General features: G+C 42.2%; 1 long non-coding RNA gene across 1 annotated transcript in view; it reads right to left on the reverse strand.

Moving 5' to 3' along the window:
* Positions 1-1,986: 1,986 nt before the first annotated feature.
* The window catches only part of LOC149119558 (uncharacterized), a 109,838-nt gene continuing 92,145 nt past the window's right edge, over positions 1,987-19,679 (reverse strand). Inside the window, exons 2-3 of the long non-coding RNA XR_016228325.1 lie at positions 2,134-2,195; positions 1,987-2,043 (exon numbers count right to left, since the gene is read on the reverse strand). This is a non-coding gene — a long non-coding RNA (uncharacterized LOC149119558). The remainder of the gene's footprint in view (positions 2,044-2,133; positions 2,196-19,679) is intronic.

A 19,679-nucleotide genomic window follows, 5' to 3' on the forward strand; every position in this document is an offset into this window, starting at 1 on the left:
TTCTGGCACAGTGGGTTAAACTGCCACTTAGGATGACTGCATCCTGTATTGGAGTGCCTGGGTTTGAGTCCTGGCTCTGCTTCTTATTCCAGCCTCTGATTGATGTGCACCCTCAGAAGCAGCAGCTGATGGCTCAACAGGTTGTGCCCCTGCTACTCACATGGGAGACCTTGATGGAGCTCCTGGATCCTGGCTTTGGTCTGGACCAGCAGGAATCTTGTGAACAACTGGGTAGTGAACCTGGGGATGGGAGATTGATTTCTCTCTCTAAAATAAACAAAAAAGAAAATAAATTATTTTTTTTTAAAAAATCACTGCTCCAAATAGCTATTGTTTTTTCTATAAATTATTGTAACAATCCTTTCACTGGTTTTCCATTTACTCTTTCTACCTTTCTATCTTAAATACAAAAGATTGATCTAATCAAAGTCATCCAAAGGTCTCCTATGTCACTCAAAATTAAATGCAGTATTTATTATGGCCTCAAGATCCCCCAGGACATCTTCTTAGGTTTCTATTTCTTCTTGTCCACCACTTCCTTTTATTCTCTTACTCCAGCTGTACTGTCATCTCTTACATTGCTAAAAGCTTAGATTTCAGCCAAAGTTAGTGCAAGGTGTCTGGCACATAACAAATCTTCCCAGGCAGACAAAGCAATTAATTCACAAGCTTTTATTGAGGTTCCACTCCCGGGCGAGGTTCCCCAGTCCCAACAGAGCAGGGGCTAGGGAACTCGCATGTCAGAGATTGGGAGGGCTCCTTTTATAGATTCAGGGCATGGGGGTTAAAGGTTAAGGCAGGTCTGATCCTCATTGGTTGACCTTTAGGCACCCGCGGGGACCTTGACAAGGACTTTTCTATCCCGGAAGTACAGGTAAGGACTCTCCATATCCGGAAGTATAGGCCTTCCTTCCATGTGGATCCCAAAGCTACCAGTTAGTACTTCAGATATAGAATTTTTTAAAGCTTTTTTTTTTTTTTAAAAATGTTTTTTGATCTATTTATTCATTTGAAAGGCAGAGTAACAGAGAAAGGGATAGAGAGAGAGAGAGAGAGAGAGAATCATCTATCTGCTGGTTCACTCCCCAAATGGCTGCAATGGTCAGAGCTGGGCTGATCCAAAGCCAGAAGCCAGAAGCTTATTGCAGGTCTCCCACATGGGTGCAGAGGCCCAAGCACTAGGACCATCTTCCACTGCTTTCCTAGGCCACAGCAGAGAGCTGGATGGGAAGAGGAGCAGCCAGGACATGAACCAGCTGTTCCAGCACCCATATGGAAGGCCAGCACTGGGAGGAGACAGCCTACTAAAGCATAGCACTAGCCCTTGGGATATAGAACTTCTATGTTCAGTCTATTGAACGTAGCAGCTGCTACAATTCTCTCTTTAAAAAAATTTATTTATTTGAAAGACACAGTTACATGGAAAAGTAGAGACACAGAGAGATAGGTCTTCTATCTGCCAGTTCACTTGCCAAATGGCCACAATGGCAGGAGCTGAGCCCATCCGAAGCCAGGAGCCAGGAACTTCTTTCAGGTCTCCAGAATGAATGCAGGGGCCCAAGGACTTGGGCCATTTTCTACTGCTTTCCCAGGCCATAGCAGAGAGCTGGATCATAAGTGGAACAGCTAGGACTCGAACCAGTGCCCATATGGAATGCCAGTGCTGCAGGTCAGGACCTTAACCCACTGAGCAACCACGCCGGCCCCTACCAGTTTCTCTTTTGCAATTTTTTCCTTTTGTTTTTATAGCTTTAAAAGTACCATCCAAACTAATATACATCTGTCTGAATATATTCTGTCTTCTTCCATTGGAATATAAATTCTTGGAAAGCAGCCCTGCGCCCCCAAACTGACACAGACACACTGCTGTGACTTTGATATCTACAGAAGCATATATAATAGAATAAAGTAGGTGATCAAGAGATATACACTGACTGCAGGAATGAATTTTGTACTTATGTGATTCTTTCCTTAGGTTTATAGTACCTAGTGGATGGTGTTTCCTCTTCTCCACAAGGATATCTCTTAGAGGCCTTTGCCCTCCTGCTTCAAAATAAGAAAAAAAAAATGCATGTTTTAGGCCAGGTGGTTATTGTTAAAGAGGATTTTCCAACCTATTATCTGATTATTCACCTGCTGTTTCCTGAATTTCATGCCTTCCTCTTTGTCGTATTTCCATTTTTCTGAGGTACAACCTAGAATAAATGAAAGGGTATTTTGCAAATGAACTACTTGGCTCATTACATGTCTGAATTGCTTACAGAAACCTAGATTCTAAATATCTGAGAAATTTTAAAACATTGTATCAGTGTATTTATTCTATTGCACACTGTTGCCTATAAGAAGCATGGTGCCATCTTTTTTCACCTCTTGAAATAGTAACTTTTTATCTCAGCATTATGAAATCATGTTTATGTGTAGATCTTTCCTCATTTCTGTTCATTTCAGTAATCAATGAATTCTCTTATTCTGAAGACATTTTCTTTTTACACAAACAGGAAATTTTCTTCTAGTATTATTCCCTATATTTCCATATTATTCTTTTTCTGGAGAGATTCTTAGTGTGGAAGTTAGAAATTAGCCTATGTGTATGGGACAGCCACAGGAAAACAAAAGTTTCTATGGAGAGGAATGTGACAGCCTGGAAAGCACACCTTGGAAGCAGCCCAGTATTTTACACAACAATAACTTACAGGTGGTCTCAGTCTTCCCCCACAAGAAAAGCTCCCCAGGAGAATCCTGTCTCCTCTGCACCAACTTGGTTGCCTAGCCTGATAACATTGAGCAATAAAAACTCACAGCCTTCTCCCAAGGAAGGCACCCTAGGGGCAGCACCTCTGCCCAGTGCCAGGTGGGCTTCCCAGTCTGATAGCCTGAGTAGTGAAACCTTGGGAGGAATGTTAGTTACCTAATTCACACTCAGCAAAGCAGGATGGAGATGGGGAGGGGGAGGGGGATGGGAAGGAGGGGGGAGGTGGAGGAAGAGGTGGAGGAGAGGAAGGGGGAGGGGAGGAGGTAGAGGAGGAGGTGGAAGAGGAGGAGGAGGAAGGGAAGGAGAAACCTGGGAAGAATTGGACCCGGTTCCCTTATAAGCCCCAGTCTAAAAACAGCTCTCTCCCAAGCCTCCCTCCTGGCCTGCTAGGTATATTCTCTCCATTCAACCTTGCAAGCTTGCTGTCCCCACTCTAAGTGACTGGGAACTCCCTCTCAGATTCTGTCTAGAGAGGTGCGCACCCATTCTCACGGATGCCTCACCCCAGTGAACCTTGCTACCTTGCTTACCACTGCTCTCTGTCTCACTTCTGAATTTGTTCTTGTGAAGACAAGAATCTATCCCACCCATCTCCATTAACATAATCATTAGTGGATATTGTAGAACTTGAATAAATACCCTACACTTTATGTATATTTCTCACATTTTGTAAAGCTTAATTTTAAGATATTTTCTAGCAGATATTCTCAACTTCATCTTTTATTTTCTTGATTATTTATTTTAGCCTTCACATCTTTAATCACTATATCCTTCTTATTTTATAATCTTATAATGCCTTTTTGTAGCATCTTAGATTAGAGCTTTATTTCCATAATTGCTGTAAAATACTAATTTTCTTTTACTTTTCATATACACAAAGATTAACTGTTATGTATGGCATCTATTTTTTATTAGTGTTTTATTTAGAAAAGCTTTTCCCAGCATGAGGAAAATAAACCACTTTTGGGTTCTGGTTAGGGGCCGGCACTGTGGTGCAGTACTCCAAGCTTCCTCTTGTGACACAAGCATCCCATATGGGTGCCAGTTCCTGTCCTGGACACCCCTATTCTGATCCAGCTCTCTGCTATGACCTGGGAAAGCAGTAGAAGATGGTCCAAGGGCTTGGGCCCCTGCACCCATGTGGGAGACCTGGAAGAAGCTCCTGGCTCTGGATTGGCCCAGCTCCAACCACTGTGGCCATTTGGGGAGTGAACCAGCAGATGGAAGACCTCCCTCTGTCTCTCCCTCTCCCTGTTTCTAACTCTGCCTCTCGAATAAATAAATACTTATAAAAACAACCAGACGATTATTTCAACAGATGCAGAGAAAGCATTTGATAAAATACAATATCTTTTCATATTAAAAACCTTGAGCAAACTGAGTATAGACAGAACATTCCTCCACATAACACAGCACATTAACAATCTGAAGAATAAAGCAATATGATTGGGGCTGGTACTGTGGCCAATTAGGCTAAGCCTCAATCCGCAGTGCCAGAATCCCATATGTGTACCAGTTCATGTCCCAGCTGCTTGTTTTCCGACCTAGCTCTCTGCTAATGGCCTGGGAAAGCAGCAGAGGGTGGCCCAAGGGTTTGGGCACTGCACCCAGGTGGGGGAATCAGAGGAAGCTCCTGGCTCCTGTCTAAGGATCGACCCAGCTCCAGCCGTTGTGGCCATTTGTGGAGTGAACCAGAGGATGGAAGACCTTTCTCTCTCTCCCTTTCTCTGTAACTGTCTCTCAAATAAATAAATAAAAGCTTTAAAAATGTATATTTTATTGGTCAGTTCTTTACATTCATTTACATTCTTTACATTCTTCTAATTTTTTGAAGTTTGTTCTGCTGTACAGTATGATTTAGATCCTCAAATTTTTAAAAGATAATTTTTCTTACTGCTTTAAATTGTCAACTTCATATTACCTGACCATTATGTATATAAATTTGTTTTTATACACATGTGCAGTGATTTGAGTTTTTCTAATTATGAAATAATGCTACATTGCTTTCAGTTATTTAGCTTGGAAGTAATTTCAATATCATGTGGCTTCAAGGGCCTCACTATTTTTAGAACTTTTCTGGCCCTCTTAAATTCATTTTTGTAGCTTTTTTTCACATTGTATCTATGGATGTGTCTGCACAAAAGAGATGACACTTACAATCCATTAATTCAAGGAGAGTTTAATGAAGGAGCTATGTCCAGAGATATGGGTAAGCTGTGGAAGGATGAGACAATGCTGTCCCTGTGAGTATTTGTATCTGGGCACCATTATAAGGACTACCAGTTGGCAACAAAAATTGCCATGGGGGACTGGAATGCATGCAATGGAAAGGCAGAAGACAAAGGACTTGATGCCATCAGCCTCTCAAGCACAGAGAGGCCTCAAGGAGGGTAGAAAATCTGGAACAGTATATGGAAGTCATTCAGCATAATAATATTTGTTAATTCTCAGTAGGCACTCATTTGTTTTATGTGACAAATTTGTACCTATCAAGAAAGGAAGCACACTATCAACTACTTTATCATTGTGAAGTAAAGTCAATTTAGTCATCCTGTTATTTAAAAACTAAATCTTGAATAGTTCACTACTAGGTTTGATAAGAGGGGTTATATCTTTACAGTTTCCATCAGTATAGATTCCTCAGACATAGATAAAAGCAGTCGTTAAGCAAGAGAATTAGCATGTTATTATTTAGTAAAATAGATATTAACGTAGTCAGAAAGTAATAACTGATGGGTAGAAAAGGCAACAGAGCATTCACAGATCAAAGTGGAGAAAATAAGTTATACAGACAGATCTAATTTTATAAATCATAAAATCATGTAAATAAAATCAACAGAAAATGAGATATTTTGACAATTTTATGCCAATATGTCCAATAACTCAAATAAAATGGATTATTTAAAAAACAAAATTGACAAGACACATGAAAGAAGATTAGAATATCTGAAGAACACTATTGAATCTCTGTCAAAGTTGTATTCATTATTACAACCATATCCATATTTTAAAACTGCAATTCTAGATAGTTCCAATAGAGGCATCCCATATGGGTACCAGTTTGAGTCCTGGCTGCTCCACTTCTGATCCAGCTCTCTGCTAATGCACCTGGGAAAGCAGTGAAAGATGGCCCAAATGATTGGGCCCCTGAATCCATGTGGGAGACCCAGATGAAGCTCCTTGCTCCTGGCTTCAGCCTGGCTCAGTCGCAGCCATTGTGGTCATTTGGGGAGTGCACCAGCGGATGGAAGATATTCATTCTCATTCTCATTCTCTCTCTCCCTCTCTCTCTCTCTCTCCTCTGTCTCATTTCTCCTTCTCTCTCTGTATTTCTGCCTTTCAAATAAATAAATCTTTTTTTAAAAAAATCATAGCTACCATCTTACTTAATGGTGATTTTTTGAGGGTCATAATTTGTTTGCATTTACTAGCTTTAGGTAACAATAATTTAAAAGAAAGGGCTCCATATTACAAGAATTTTAAAAATTGACTATTTATAAAACAGATTATGAAAATGGAGCAGTATGGCCATTTCTGCGGCTCACTAGGCTAATCTCCGCCTGTGGCTGTAGGACCCCAAAAGCGGTGTCCTTTTGTGATGACCCCAGAAATACAGACTCCAGACCAGACAATGCAAAAGGCAGGAGGCAGTTTTATTTCATTTGCGCAAATGGGCCCTCTTCTTGCTGCCGCAAGCAGCAAGCAAGAGAGAGGAGCCCCGAACAATCATTTTACACAGTTTTTAAAGGGCAAAACCACAAAATTAACATACTATAGGGTGGCGTAAGTTTATTGGGCAACTACAAGGGGAGGAGGTCGTCGAGGAGGAGGAGAAACAGGGGGCTACGTGCCCTACGTGTCTAAGCTTGGATATGGGGAGGGGGTCCTTGAAGAGCAGAAAGGGGTGGCTATGTGCCCTACGTGCCTCGCGGTTTCTTTGTTAAGCTTGAACAAGCACAGGGGAGGGGGCTTAGGTGCGTACCAGGATGTTCTGTCGCCCTTATCTCTGGGTAGTAGCCCTTATCTCTGGGTAGTAGCTATCTGCCTTCTCTGTGAACTTAGTTTACTCCCCATTTCCCAGGACTGTTTTATTAAGGCCATTCTTATGGCGGCTCTTGGCTCTCGGCCGTTCCTTTCATGGCGCCGGCACCCCAGGTTCTAGTCTCGGTCAGGGCGCCGGTTCTGTCCCGGTTGCTCCTCTTCCAGGCCAGCTCTCTGCTGTGGCCTGGGAGGGCAGTGAAGGATGGCCCAAGTGCTTGGGCCCTGCGCCCGCATGGGAGACCAGGAGAAGCACCTGGCTCCTGGCTTCGGATCGGCGCAGTGTGCCGGCTGTAGTGGCCACTTGGGGGGTGAACCAGAGGAAGGAAGACCTTTCTCTCTGTCTCTCTCTCTCTCTCACTGTCTAACTCTGCCTGTCAAAAAATAAGAAAAGAAAAGAAAAAAAAAAAAAGAAAATTGAGCAGTGCACTACACAACCAGCCAACAAATGGGGCCAGTGATGTGATACATGTAATGCCTTTTCTTTAAGATCGAGAGTATGGCAAGGGCATCTCTCAACACTGGTATTCAACATTGTATGAGAGGTCCTAGCCAGGATATGTGTCAGGAAGTAGAAATTAAGGGGGCCAACAATGTGGAGCCGCAGGTAAAGCTGCAATGTCGGTGTCCTCTGTGGGTGCGGGTTCTAGTCCAGGCTGCTCCAATTTTGATCTAGCTCCCCGTTAATGGCCTGGGAAAGCAGCAGAAGATGGCCGAAGTGTTTAGGCCCCTGCACCCATGTGGGAGACCTGGAAGAAGCTCCTGGATCCTGCCTTCAGCCTGGCCCAGCCCCGGCCTGGCTGTTGTTGTCATTTGGGGAGTGAACCACGGAATGGAAGATCTCTCTGTCTCTCCCTCTCTTCCTCTCCTTCTCTGTAACTCTGACTTTCAAGTAAATAAATTTAAAAAAAAGAAATTAAAATAACTTAGTTGAAGAAGTAAAATTGTCTTAATTAAAATGTTTCTAGAAGGAAGACACCTCAACATAATAAAGGTCATATACAATAAGCTGACAGCTGATATCATCCTGAGTGGGGGAAAACTGAAAGGCTTTCTCTAAGATCTAGAATAATAAAGGTTATCCAGTTTTACCATATTTACTCAGCATATTCCTGGAAGTTCTGTACAAAGCAATTAAGCAAGAGAAAGAAAGTGCATTCAAATTGAAAAGGAGGAGGTCAAATTGTCATATCTTGCAGATGTCATGATCTTACAGATGGAAAAAACCCAAAGAACCCACCAAATATTTTTTAGAACTAACAAACAAATTGTACAAAGTTTTAGATAAAAAAGTTGCGGATATAGGGTCCAGCACTGTGGTACACTGAGCTAAGCTGCCACCTACAATGCCAGTATCCTATCAACAGAGCACCAGTTCCAGTCTCAGCTGCTCTACTTCCAATCCAGCTCCCTGCTAATGTGCCTAGGAAGGCAGCAGCAGATGGCAGAGATATAGAGAGAGATCATCCAACTGCTGGTTCACTTTGCAAATGACTGAAATTGAATTGCTACACCCTGCAGTTCTTTGCCAGCATGAACACACTAAACAAACCAGAATGGAAGCCCATTGTAACAAATAATTGGCCAACAGAAAACAGGATTTAGGTTTCAGCAGAAACAAGTTAGAAAATGCTCCATTAACATTACCCCTGCCTTCAGAGTAGCTAATGTATAACCACTGCAGTAGCTCTTGGAAGATAATACGCTAGACATACAAATATCGCCAGACTGCCAGACCTCAGTGGCTTTGTTCTCTTTCTACCAGCTCCTCCAGTCATATTGTTTGGAGACTTTCCTCTTCTTACTTAAATAAAATTTCACCTCTACTCTCACCATTGTGCCCAGTCTCATAAATTTTAATCAACATCAGGACAAGAACCCAGACTCATCTCACCAGTTTTCTTGTAACACAATGGCTGGGACAGGCAGAAGCCAGGAACCTAGAACTCCATCCTGGTCTCCCAGGTGGGTGGCAGGGGCCCAAATACTTGTGCTGTTTTCTGTTGCCTTCCCAGGTGCATTAGTAGGGAGCTGGATAGGAAGTGGAGTGGCCCAGTCTCAAACTGGTGCTCACATGGGATGCTGGTGTCCCAGAAAGGGCAGCTTAACCCACTGTGCCACAACATCATCATTTCTAAAGGAAGTTTAGGGGCTAGTGTTGTGGCACAGAGCCATTTGGGGAGTGAACCAGCAGTTGGGAGATCGCTCCTTCTCTCTCTGTAACTCTTTTAAATAAATTAGTAAATATTTTTTTAAAAGGGAATTTTAGTTAGCAAGGGATATGAAGGCACATTGCATAACTTATGGGAGACAGGGTAGAGCCAAGGATTAAAGAAAGAAAATTTACTCCTAAGTTAAAGAACCCCAGGAGAACTTGGTGGTAAGGGCTATAAAAAATCTTTACCCATTTTGTTAAATGCCTAGGCTATTTTTGCTACTTATAACATCTTTATAAGTCAGTAGCCACTTGTGTGAAATGAAAGCTTATGTTAATTATCAAAACCCTTCAGGCAATTTCCTTTGTTCTAGTGTAGTACTTAATGGTCATCAAGCACTCACTGGGTGGGTAGGTGAGAAGAATCTAGAGTAATGTATATCCACAGGGAACTAAATCAATTCTCTCAGAAATGGCACTTGATTTCCTTAAGATACAGTTCCACATCTGGATTCAATGAGTCCCAGATCGTCAGCAGGGAAATATTGTTGTAAAATAAATAGCCCTGCAAATTCCACAAAAATTTTAATGACTATAAGCATAGTATCATTATTGCAGTAATGATCAGGAGACCCATGAGGAAGTGGTGATTTTAATATCTGTTATGAGAAGAAAACAGGAACATATTTATAAGTAGTTTATATGTTAAAGCAACTATTAGAACAATTCATTAACTTAAAGGTAAGCAATATGGTTTCCAGCAAGGATGTCCAGCTTTAGGGAACGTACTGGAGTAATTTAAAGTTTTTATTTTCACAATGCACAAGTGCCATTTACAGGTTAAGTTTAAGCTTTTGAAATTCACATCACACATACTAACACTTTAAGAAAGATTTTTGATATCTGTCATTATACCAATAAATGAAGACTCAGGTGTTAACATCTGCAAAGGCAGATTCTTATTCAGTTAGAAGCGAGGCCTGATAAAGTGAATTCTGTGCTGCTTAGTGCGAAGACCATGTCTTATGTAAAAAAAATAAAATATAGATGTATAATCTGTTGAACATGGTTTCTCAAAGAAAAAAAAATGAGCTTTTAGTTTTTTCAAGAAAATGATTTCAAAAGTAGGCTCAAGTTTATTTTTTCTCTCAAATTTGTCATGCATCAATCCATGGGCAATAAGCATGAGCTTAAAAATTGCTAAAGATTTTTTATAAACAAAGTCTCAAGCCAAATAACATTTTGTTTCTGATTTGTATTTTTACAATTGTGTTGAATCATTGGAAAATAACTGCTTTTCAGTGTTGTTTATCTTGATATTTATTGGAGAGTAAATTATATACTAAAATAATGAGGCCAACTGATCCTTTAATTCAAAGGAAGCATGTCAGAATTTTTTCTTCTTCAAAAAGAGAAAGCTTCCCTTTGATGAATTGATGGTTACATTATGTTCTTTGTATTCTCCTGTGACTACTGATTTATATCAAAGCTTTGCTGACAATTCAGTGTTTTCAGGCTATTCTTTGGACTGAGTAGAAATGTCAGGTAGTTTAGTTTATTCTCTACAAGGCATAGGGGATGACTTTTATTTAGGTTGAAAAGAGCTGCAAATTAGTAGTATCCTAGAACCTTTCAGTAATGTCACTTTCATTTGAAATCCACAAGCCTAAATCATGTAAAACATGATTTGAAACCTTTAATGGAAGAACTGACAGTTTACTTTATTTGGGATATATGTATCTTCAACTGAATCATTAATTACTTTGAACTTGTATTGAGTAATTTACTGCCTTTCAAAAGATTTATCTATCCTTGGCCAGCACCGCGGCTCACTAGGCTAATCCTCCACCTAGCGGCGCCAGCACACCGGGTTCTAGTCCCGGTCGGGGCGCCGGATTCTGTCCTGGTTGCCCCTCTTCCAGGCCAGCTCTCTGCTGTGGCCAGGGAGTGCAGTGGAGGATGGCCCAGGTGCTTGGGCCCTGCACCCCATGGGAGACCAGGAAAAGCACCTGGCTCCTGGCTCCTGCCATCGGATCAGCGCGGTGCGCCGGCCGCAGCGCGCTGGCCGTGGCGGCCATTGGAGGGTGAACCAACGGCAAAGGAAGACCTTTCTCTCTGTCTCTCTCTCTCACTGTCCACTCTGCCTGTCAAAAAAATTAAAAAAAAAATAAAAATAAAAAAAAAGATTTATCTATCCTTTTAAAATTAAGGTAATATTATTGAAGATTACTGCTTTATCTTTTTAGTTGATTAGGATACTATATCAGACCTCTGGATGACAGAGGAAACAACCGGTCTGATAATATATGTTGGGGTGACCACTGTGGCACAGTAAGTTAAGCTACTACATGCAATGCCAGCATCCCACATGCTAATTCCGGTCAGAATTCTAGCTGCTTCAGTTCTAATCCAGCTCCCTGTTAATGTGCCTGAAAAGCAGCAGATGATAGCCCAAGTGTGTGTGCCCCTTCCACAGTTGTGTGAGGCTCTCTCTCTCTCCCTTCATCCTTCTCCCTCTCCGTGATGGAGCAAGGATAAAAAGCCTTTGATCCATGTTGACCTCTCACCTACCTAGCAGCAAGCAGACCCCCATTTCTTTGCCTTGCTAATACAGCCCCGCCCTGCCTTGACTGCTGGACACAGCACTATCCGGAGTCTAGCCATCAGCCTGAGCTCTCCCCACTCCTCCCAGTCTCTCTCCCTCCAGCTCAGCAGCTCAGCAGCTCAGCCTCAGCCTCAGCCCAAACCCCTCCCAGCTCACACTGTGATCTCGCAGGACCTTTAGAGTGAGCCCAAGCTCTCCCTCTATCTGGGCAGCCCAGCTTTAGCTCGGACCCCCAAGCCCCTTCCTGTCACTTTATACTATATAAACCACTAATCTGTAAGGGAGGGGCTTGCTCTCTCCGCAGTACATTCACCTGGAGTGAGCCCCTCCCATGCTTCATTCTCTGAATAAACCTGTGTGGCTGTGGCTTCATACCGTCTCTTCTTTCTTGACACCATCATTCTACCTTTTCAACAAATAAATAAAACTTTAATATTAATCAATTAACATGTTTACACAGCAATAAATCTCCATTCTAAATTTGGTTAACATGGTAGCACTCTAAAGGATAAAAATAATGTTGCCATGAAAAAATTTGACACATTTAATGCATAAAAATGAGTTTGTTACTAAGAGTAACAAATAAGAGCTAATCCCAAATCAGCTACAGGCCTACAATAATTAAATATATTGTTATTTTAGATAAATATATTTTAAAATTGTGCTTAATAAATTGTATTAGTGTAATATTTTTCTCATATGATGAAAAGTGGGTTTTAATTTCCTCTTAGCAAAAAATACTTATAAATCTTGAATTTGTGAAAGTCTCACCAATGACACTGAATTATATTTTACATATTTGCAGTAAATTATCTAGAAGCCACATTTTTGGGGAAAATGCATAACATTTAGAGAAGAAAATATAAATTACCCTACTGTTAATACCAAAAAAATTGCTGTTATGATTTTTGGGATATTTACTTCTAATAGTGTAATGATTATACAGAAATATATTTATAAAATTGGTATATTTCAGATATTCACAAACATGCATGAATGCACCTACACATATACCCAGAGTTTAAAAAAATGAATTTCCTGTTTGCATTAGTTCACTAGAGTTGCCATACAAAGTGCCAAACTGGATGAATTTAACAAAAATTAGTTCCCCACAATTCTGGGGCTAGAAGTCTGAGATCGAGGTGTTGCCAGAATAGGTTTCTTCTGAAGCCTCTCTCCTTGGCTTGTACATAGCTGTGTCTTCACATGGTCTTACTTCATTTTATTAGTTATTGTTCTCTCCTTCCCTTTCTCTCACTCTAGGATAATATACAGACCTTTTGCCTCTTAGCATCTTGTTTTAGCACATGGTTTCTCAACCACAATACCATTTATATTTTGGATCAGACAATTCTTTCCTGTGGATTACTGTAAGATGTTTAGCAGTATCTCTGGCCTCTACCCACTAGGTATCAATAGCACCTTCATGTGGTATCAAAAATGTCCCCCATGGGAACATAAATGAGAACCACTGACTTGGGAGTATGGAACCATGCATCATACTTATTTATGAAAGCATATATTTATACCACTTATATGTTTATGTGTAATACATTTGGACATATATCAGAACACAGTTTGCTGCAGTTTACAAGAGAGCTAATTACATTTACATTCACTTACTTCCAAATAATTTTTATTATTTTAAAATGTATCTTGCTTTTTATATAGCTTGTGCTAAATATTATACCATTCCCTTTTTAAATGAAAATTTTTGCATATAATTTTAATTTCCTGTATATGTTTTTTTTTTTTTAATTTTTTGACAGGCAGAGTGGACAGTGAAAGAGAAAGACAGAGAGAAAGGTCTTCCTTTGCCGTTGGTTCACCCTCCAATGGCCGCTGCGCTGCAGCCGGCGCACCACGCTGATCCGATGGCAGGAGCCAGGTGCTTCTCCTGGTCTCCCATGGGGTGCAGGGCCCAAGCACTTGGGCCATCCTCCACTGCACTCCCTGGCCACAGCAGAGAGCTGGCCTGGAAGAGGGGCAACCGGGACAGAATCCAGCGCCCCAACTGGGACTAGAACCCGGTGTGCTGGCACCGCAAGGCAGAGGATTAGCCTAGTGAGCCGCGGCACCGGCTCTGTATATGATATCTTGACATCTTACTGGGGAAAGACATTGGCTGGGGAAAGACACTTTTAGCTCCCAGCCAATTCTTCAAGACAATAGAGATAGCAAAGGACCAGGTTAGAGAATGGCTTTGATATGCAAACTAACCAATCCAGAACTCCATCTACTCTATCTGGCTCATACATGACAGGAGAAAACATTTCTCTGCCTTAATCATCCCAGGGCCAAGTGCCACAACTAGGGGCCACCTCTATAGCTTACAGTCCTCCAATATTATTCTAACTAGCCAACCCTAACCTGATCACCCACAACTGATCACCATGGAAACCCTAGTCAATGCACTGGGCTAGTGCTTTTTTCCTCTCCTGTTGTCTGACACCTGAACACTGTCATATCTTTCCCACATGCCACACATGCCTCTGCTTCAGAACCTGTGAGTACAGTGAATTTTATTCTTTGGTATTTTTTCTTGTTTGTTCATTCAACTGTTGTTTTAGTCTCTCTTGTGCCTTCCCTTGTGCCTCCAACTGACTCTCTCAGTTCATTGTATGTTGCTATAATTGAATACCTGATCCTGTGTGCTTTATAAAGTAAAGAGTTTATTTGATTTGCGACTCTAGTGGCTGAAAAGTTCAAACAGCATGGTACTGTCATCAGTTGGCTGTGTTACAACATGGCAGAAAACCAGAAGAAGCAGCAGGTACATGCATGCATGCAAAAAAAAAAAAAAAAAAAAAAAAAAAGGTTAAGCAGAGAGATAAGGAGCAAGAGTGCAGAGAGGGGTCAGGCTCTCTTTTTATAGCAACTTAGTCCTATGGAAACTAATCTGCTCCTGAAAAACTGAACTCACTCCTTGAGACCAGCAATAATCTCTTCCCAAAGGCCTACATGACCCAATTCCCACCCCTTGAGACTGACCTATAAAAGATCCCTCCACCTTTCAACAACATGACACTGGAGACCAAGCAGCCTACACATGAACCTTCTGAGGACAAACCACAGCACCTTCTCATAAAAGAATATAAAATAGCTATTAACAAAAGTGAAACTAGATAGTCATATTTCTTGTTTATAACAATAGTTTTTAAGATATACAAACATATAACCTCATTAATCATAATTACAACAGCTTCATATATGAAAAATTATAACATTAGATGTCTATCTTTTGGAAAATGAAATTTTTTATAATTAAGATGTTTAGATCTGGGGCTGGCGTTGTGGTGTAGTGGGTAAAGCTGTCACCTGCAGTGCTGGCATTCCATACGGGTGCTGGTTCAAGTCCCAGCTGTTGCACTTCTGATTCAGCTCTCTGCTATGGTCTGGGAAAGCAGTAGGAGATGGCCCAAGTCCTTGGGCACCTGCACCCGCATGGGAGACCTGGAAGAATCCCCTGGCTCTGGATCGGTGCAGCTCCAGACATTGCGGCCATCTGGGGAGTGAACCAGCACATGGAAGACCTCTCTTAGCTTCTACCTCTCTGTAACTCTACCTTTCAAATAAATAAATAAATCTTAAAAAAAAAAAGATGCTTAGATCTCATCATCAAGCCCTTTTCCCAAATCACTGATGAGCCTCTCCAAGACCCCCACATCCCCCATTGGTTCGTTGATGGCAGTTCCCAAAAGACACACAATCATACAAAGAAACACTTCTAATCCCTCTAAACACACTCTATAAGAGGCACAACCTCTGCCACCCAAAACTTATTGCACTTTCCCAGGCTCTCACACTAACAAAAGATAAACAAGTAAACCCCTACACTGACTCTAAATACGTCTATAATATTCTCTACTCTAAATCCTTATCTGGAGAGAACACGGTCTTCTCACTCTGTAGGGTACTCCTCTAGTCAGTGCCTCTCACATTAAAGCTCTTCTCGATACAGCCCTCTTTCCCAAACAAGCCGCCATATTCCACTGTCAGGGTCACCAAAGAGATTAATCTCTCCTTCCCTCCAACTTACTCGTTCCCCTCCTTTTAGCTCTCAGATCACTTCTATGGCAATGTACTACCAGTGTCCTCCTGAGGCCCCTCTGCTCGCCTCAGCTAGAGGAGATATGGTCCACTTCTCAGATCCATCTCCCTCCCTGCTAACTCGAGTGGAAGGGGCTCCACAAGGTCGTCCTCCTTACTCCCACTGCAGATAAACCAGATAATGGCCCTATCTGGGTCCACCTATCCAGACTAAAAAAGGCCCTTCCCACAACGTCCCCTCCAGTGCCAATCCACTCCCAATATACGGCCACCCCCACTGGTCCCACCTCTGTCTCACAGTCATCTTCCGGCCTGATGGCCTTTACTCTGCCCCAACTCTATGCCTTCCTCACAGCCCTCCAGGAAGCCCTCTGGATGACTTACCCCAAACCTCCTCATTTGATGACCTCCGACAACTGCTCATCGATCTCTGGCTCCAGGGACCTTTCATTTCATCTGCTTCACTCCAGCCCAGATCGACTTCTTCACTCCCACTTTATATCTCATGCTTCATCCAAAGCAGGGGAGCCATCGGTACTCCATTCCTCCAGTCTGCCTTCCTGACTGCGTCTCAGATTGCTGGCTCCGGGGTGATCTCTGTCACCTCACGCCCACTCAGATATCCCTTTTACTTTCTGTTCATAGCCCTTACTGTAATGTGTTGTCACCTCTGCTACTCTCCACAGTCACAGTCCTAGCTCTAATCTTTGCCCTAGGCTCAGCAACTGTTGCCCCCACTAGCTGGACCTATGGTAAAAAATTCCTCTTAACACTCTTTTACATCTTTTGAGCAGGATGCTTTTCTGCTGTCTCCCATGGGGTGGACTGCTACACTGGGACAGGAGGCATGATTAGCTCCTTATGGCCTTGCAATTCAGGATATGCCTATTTAATTTGTTCCAAAATTTCTTACAGAGCCACATCAAAGCCATCTCTCAAGACCAGGTTAAGACCGTAATGCTACCCCACCACCTCAATCAAGGATACCAGGCCCTTCCCTCAAAACCTGAACAGGACTCTGGGCCTAGAGGCAAACCCCAGCACCTGCACAGCCCCTTCTCAGCACAAAGTAGCCAGAACTCAATGTCCCTTTTCCTTTTTGCTTCTAGGAGCTGGAATAAAGGGCATGTTGCCTCTTCCCTGTTCCCTCCCCCCCACCTTGCCTCATTTCCTCCTTTCTAGTTGAGACCCTTGGTGCAGAACCTGGTGCAACCTCCCCCAAACTCCTTGCAAAACAACTAGCAAACCAGATGAGCTGCACAGGAAACAGATATGGGGAAAAGTTCCCAGGGGTTTACAAGGCCCCCTACTCCCTACTTTCCACCAGCTGCAAAGTTTTCTCTCCTTCATCAGGTAAAACTCCAGCACTAACTGTGCTTTGTGTGCAGTCTCCTTGGAGACTGCCGCCAACCTCTTTGCTTCAATAAAGCAACCTGTCTATGTAGAAGTCAGTCTCTGTCTCCTTTTTCCATCTCTCTTTTCTAGGGGTATGCAAGGCCAGAGCCCTGAGCTATTCCAAACCTAACAAAGATATTATCAGCACAAAACATCTTCACCGAAGTATAAAATAATATAGAACTTTTCAGTCTTTCAAATGAGGAAATTGAAGCAAGGCGGTGTAGGATGATACATGCAAACTCAGTAGCAGAAATATGAAATCAAACCAACTTGTCAATATGCTTCCCATTGAGACATGGGCTTCATGAGTCTGAGCTGGACTCTAACTGCTGTGGCCAGAGTTACAGAGAATGGTGAACATGATGCTATGCCATTTTCAGGTTAGTCTTTCAAGAAGACAAGTTTCTGCTTCTCCCTCCTGGACCCCTAAACTGTCAGGTAAGAAGGCCGATGATGCTCAGGCCACTACACAATCAAGAATCCCGCCCGCACGAGGCAACATAGAGGCTGTAAGGGGCATAAAAGTCAGAAACACTTGGTTCATCCTGACCTCTTTCAACCCCCAGCTGTTTAAGTCATCCCAGCTGAGTTTCCAGACATCCTGGATCAGACACAAGTCATCACTGCTGTTATTGTTTCAATTCTTCATTTGCAGAACCACAAGATAAAAAAAAAAATGAGTTGGTTTGGGGCCTGAGTTTCAGGATAGGTTTTGGTGTAGTCTTTGCTAACTAGAAGAAATTAAGAAAAAAATAAGGTAGAACCCTATTATACACTATTTAAAGGTCTAGTTTACATTTTCAGTTTAATTAGGCCACCATTCTTACTAAATGAGTCATATGGTAAAGTTAACAAAGATTATGCAGTTGATAAGACAGCAATTAGAAAAGTCTTAAAACTGCAAGTAATATTGGAACTGAATAAAACTCATCATCTCATTTACTACTATATTCATACAGAAAGATTTGGTTCAGATAGATTTACTTATAACTTTTCTATGCAAAGTATTTGGACTCTAACAATTTTAATATAAAATTGATTTCAAGATAGCATAGAAATTATTCATAACTTTATCAATTCTTTATCATGCCATCTTTTTCTAAATAACATTGTCTAATTATAGAAAGCTTGAACTGGAAGATGAATAAAACAATGCACAAAAGACATTGCACAAAGGAAACAGTGTGTGAGACTTAAAATCTGATGACCTAATTTCTGGTCTTGAATTTCTTCCTGTATAGCTCTCTCATGTTAAAAAATGAGCAAGTCATTTAACTTTGTACCTAAGTAGGAAGTATTCTTGGGTACACTCAGGGCTCTTAAATGACTTTAAGCCACTTACTGTGACTCAGTATTTTTCTTAGAGAAATAAAATAATTGGATTAACATCTTTCTCAAATTAGGTCCCCTTCAAATCAGAGTTAAGTAAAGACTTTGTATAGGGAGCATATGTGGGGATATGAACCAAGAATAAGAGAGGGAGTAGAGAAAGGTAAAACAAAGGAACAGACAAATCTAATGTTACAGTGAGTAATGATGCCCACTCTTGTGAGGTTAGGGACTTGTTTCTGCCCAAATCACCTGACCTTTCTCACAGCTATCATGTCCTTCTTTTAGGCCAGCCATGCAGAGCCAGAATATTGGTGGCCTTTAGCTGGGTTTGTTGCAAAACTTATGTGACCCCGCGGAGACCCTCTGGAAGTCCCACCTCGAACAAGAACTAAAACTGGTTGGCTAGTATGGGCTCCAGAACAAACGTGAGCTCTGGAGGGTCAAATCTACCCTGGCCAAGATCTGCAGGGCTGCCAACACTGGACAAGAAGGGCCCTCTGTGGCTGATTTCAGGCAACATTCTGCTGTAGCCACTGGTCCAGGGTACTAGTTGAGGGCATGATGACAAACCTAGATTACAGGGGCCAGCATTGTGGCCCAGTAGGTTAATCCTCTGCCTCCACTGCCAGCATCCCATATGGGCACCAGTTCCAGTCTCGGCTACTCCTCTGCCAATCCAGTTCTCTGCTATCCTGGGAAAGCAGAAGATGGCCCAAGTCCTCGGGCCCCTGCACCCGCCTGGGAGTCCCGGAAGAAGTCCTGGCTCCTGGCTTTGGATCAGCACAGCTCCGGCCATTGTAACCATTTGGAGAGTGAACCAGCAGATGGAAAAACTTTCTCTATGTCTCTCCCTTTCACTATCTGTAACTCTACCTTTCAAATAAATATTTAAAAATAAATAATAATAATAATAAGAAGAAGAAGAAGCAGCAGCAGCAGCAGCAGCCAGATTACATCTTGGGCCTGAAGATCAAGGATTTCTTGGGAGGTGTCTGCAGATGCAGGTCTTCCAGTTGGGTTTGGCCAAGTCCTTCTACCATGCCTATGTGCTGATGTGCCAGAGCCATAGCAGGGTACGCAAGCAAGTGGTAAACATCCAGTTCTTCATGTCGGCCTGGACTCCCCGAAGTGCATCAGTATCTCCTTGCACTTTACCTGTGGAGGTGGCCGTGCAAAGCAGAAGATGGCCAAGAAGGGTCAGGGTGGGGCTGGGGCCAGTGACAATGAGGAGGAGAAGTAAGCCAGCTCAGCCCTTCCTAGGCTTATGGATTATCTAATTTTTCAGTCAGATAATAAAACAAGACCCACACTTGAGGAGAAAAATCCCCTAAAAAGTATAGTGAACTTGT

This window comes from Oryctolagus cuniculus, chromosome X (assembly GCF_051225735.1).
Source record: "Oryctolagus cuniculus isolate XC-2025 breed Fujian yellow rabbit chromosome X, ASM5122573v1, whole genome shotgun sequence".
In the NCBI taxonomy this organism is placed as follows: domain Eukaryota; kingdom Metazoa; phylum Chordata; class Mammalia; order Lagomorpha; family Leporidae; genus Oryctolagus; species Oryctolagus cuniculus.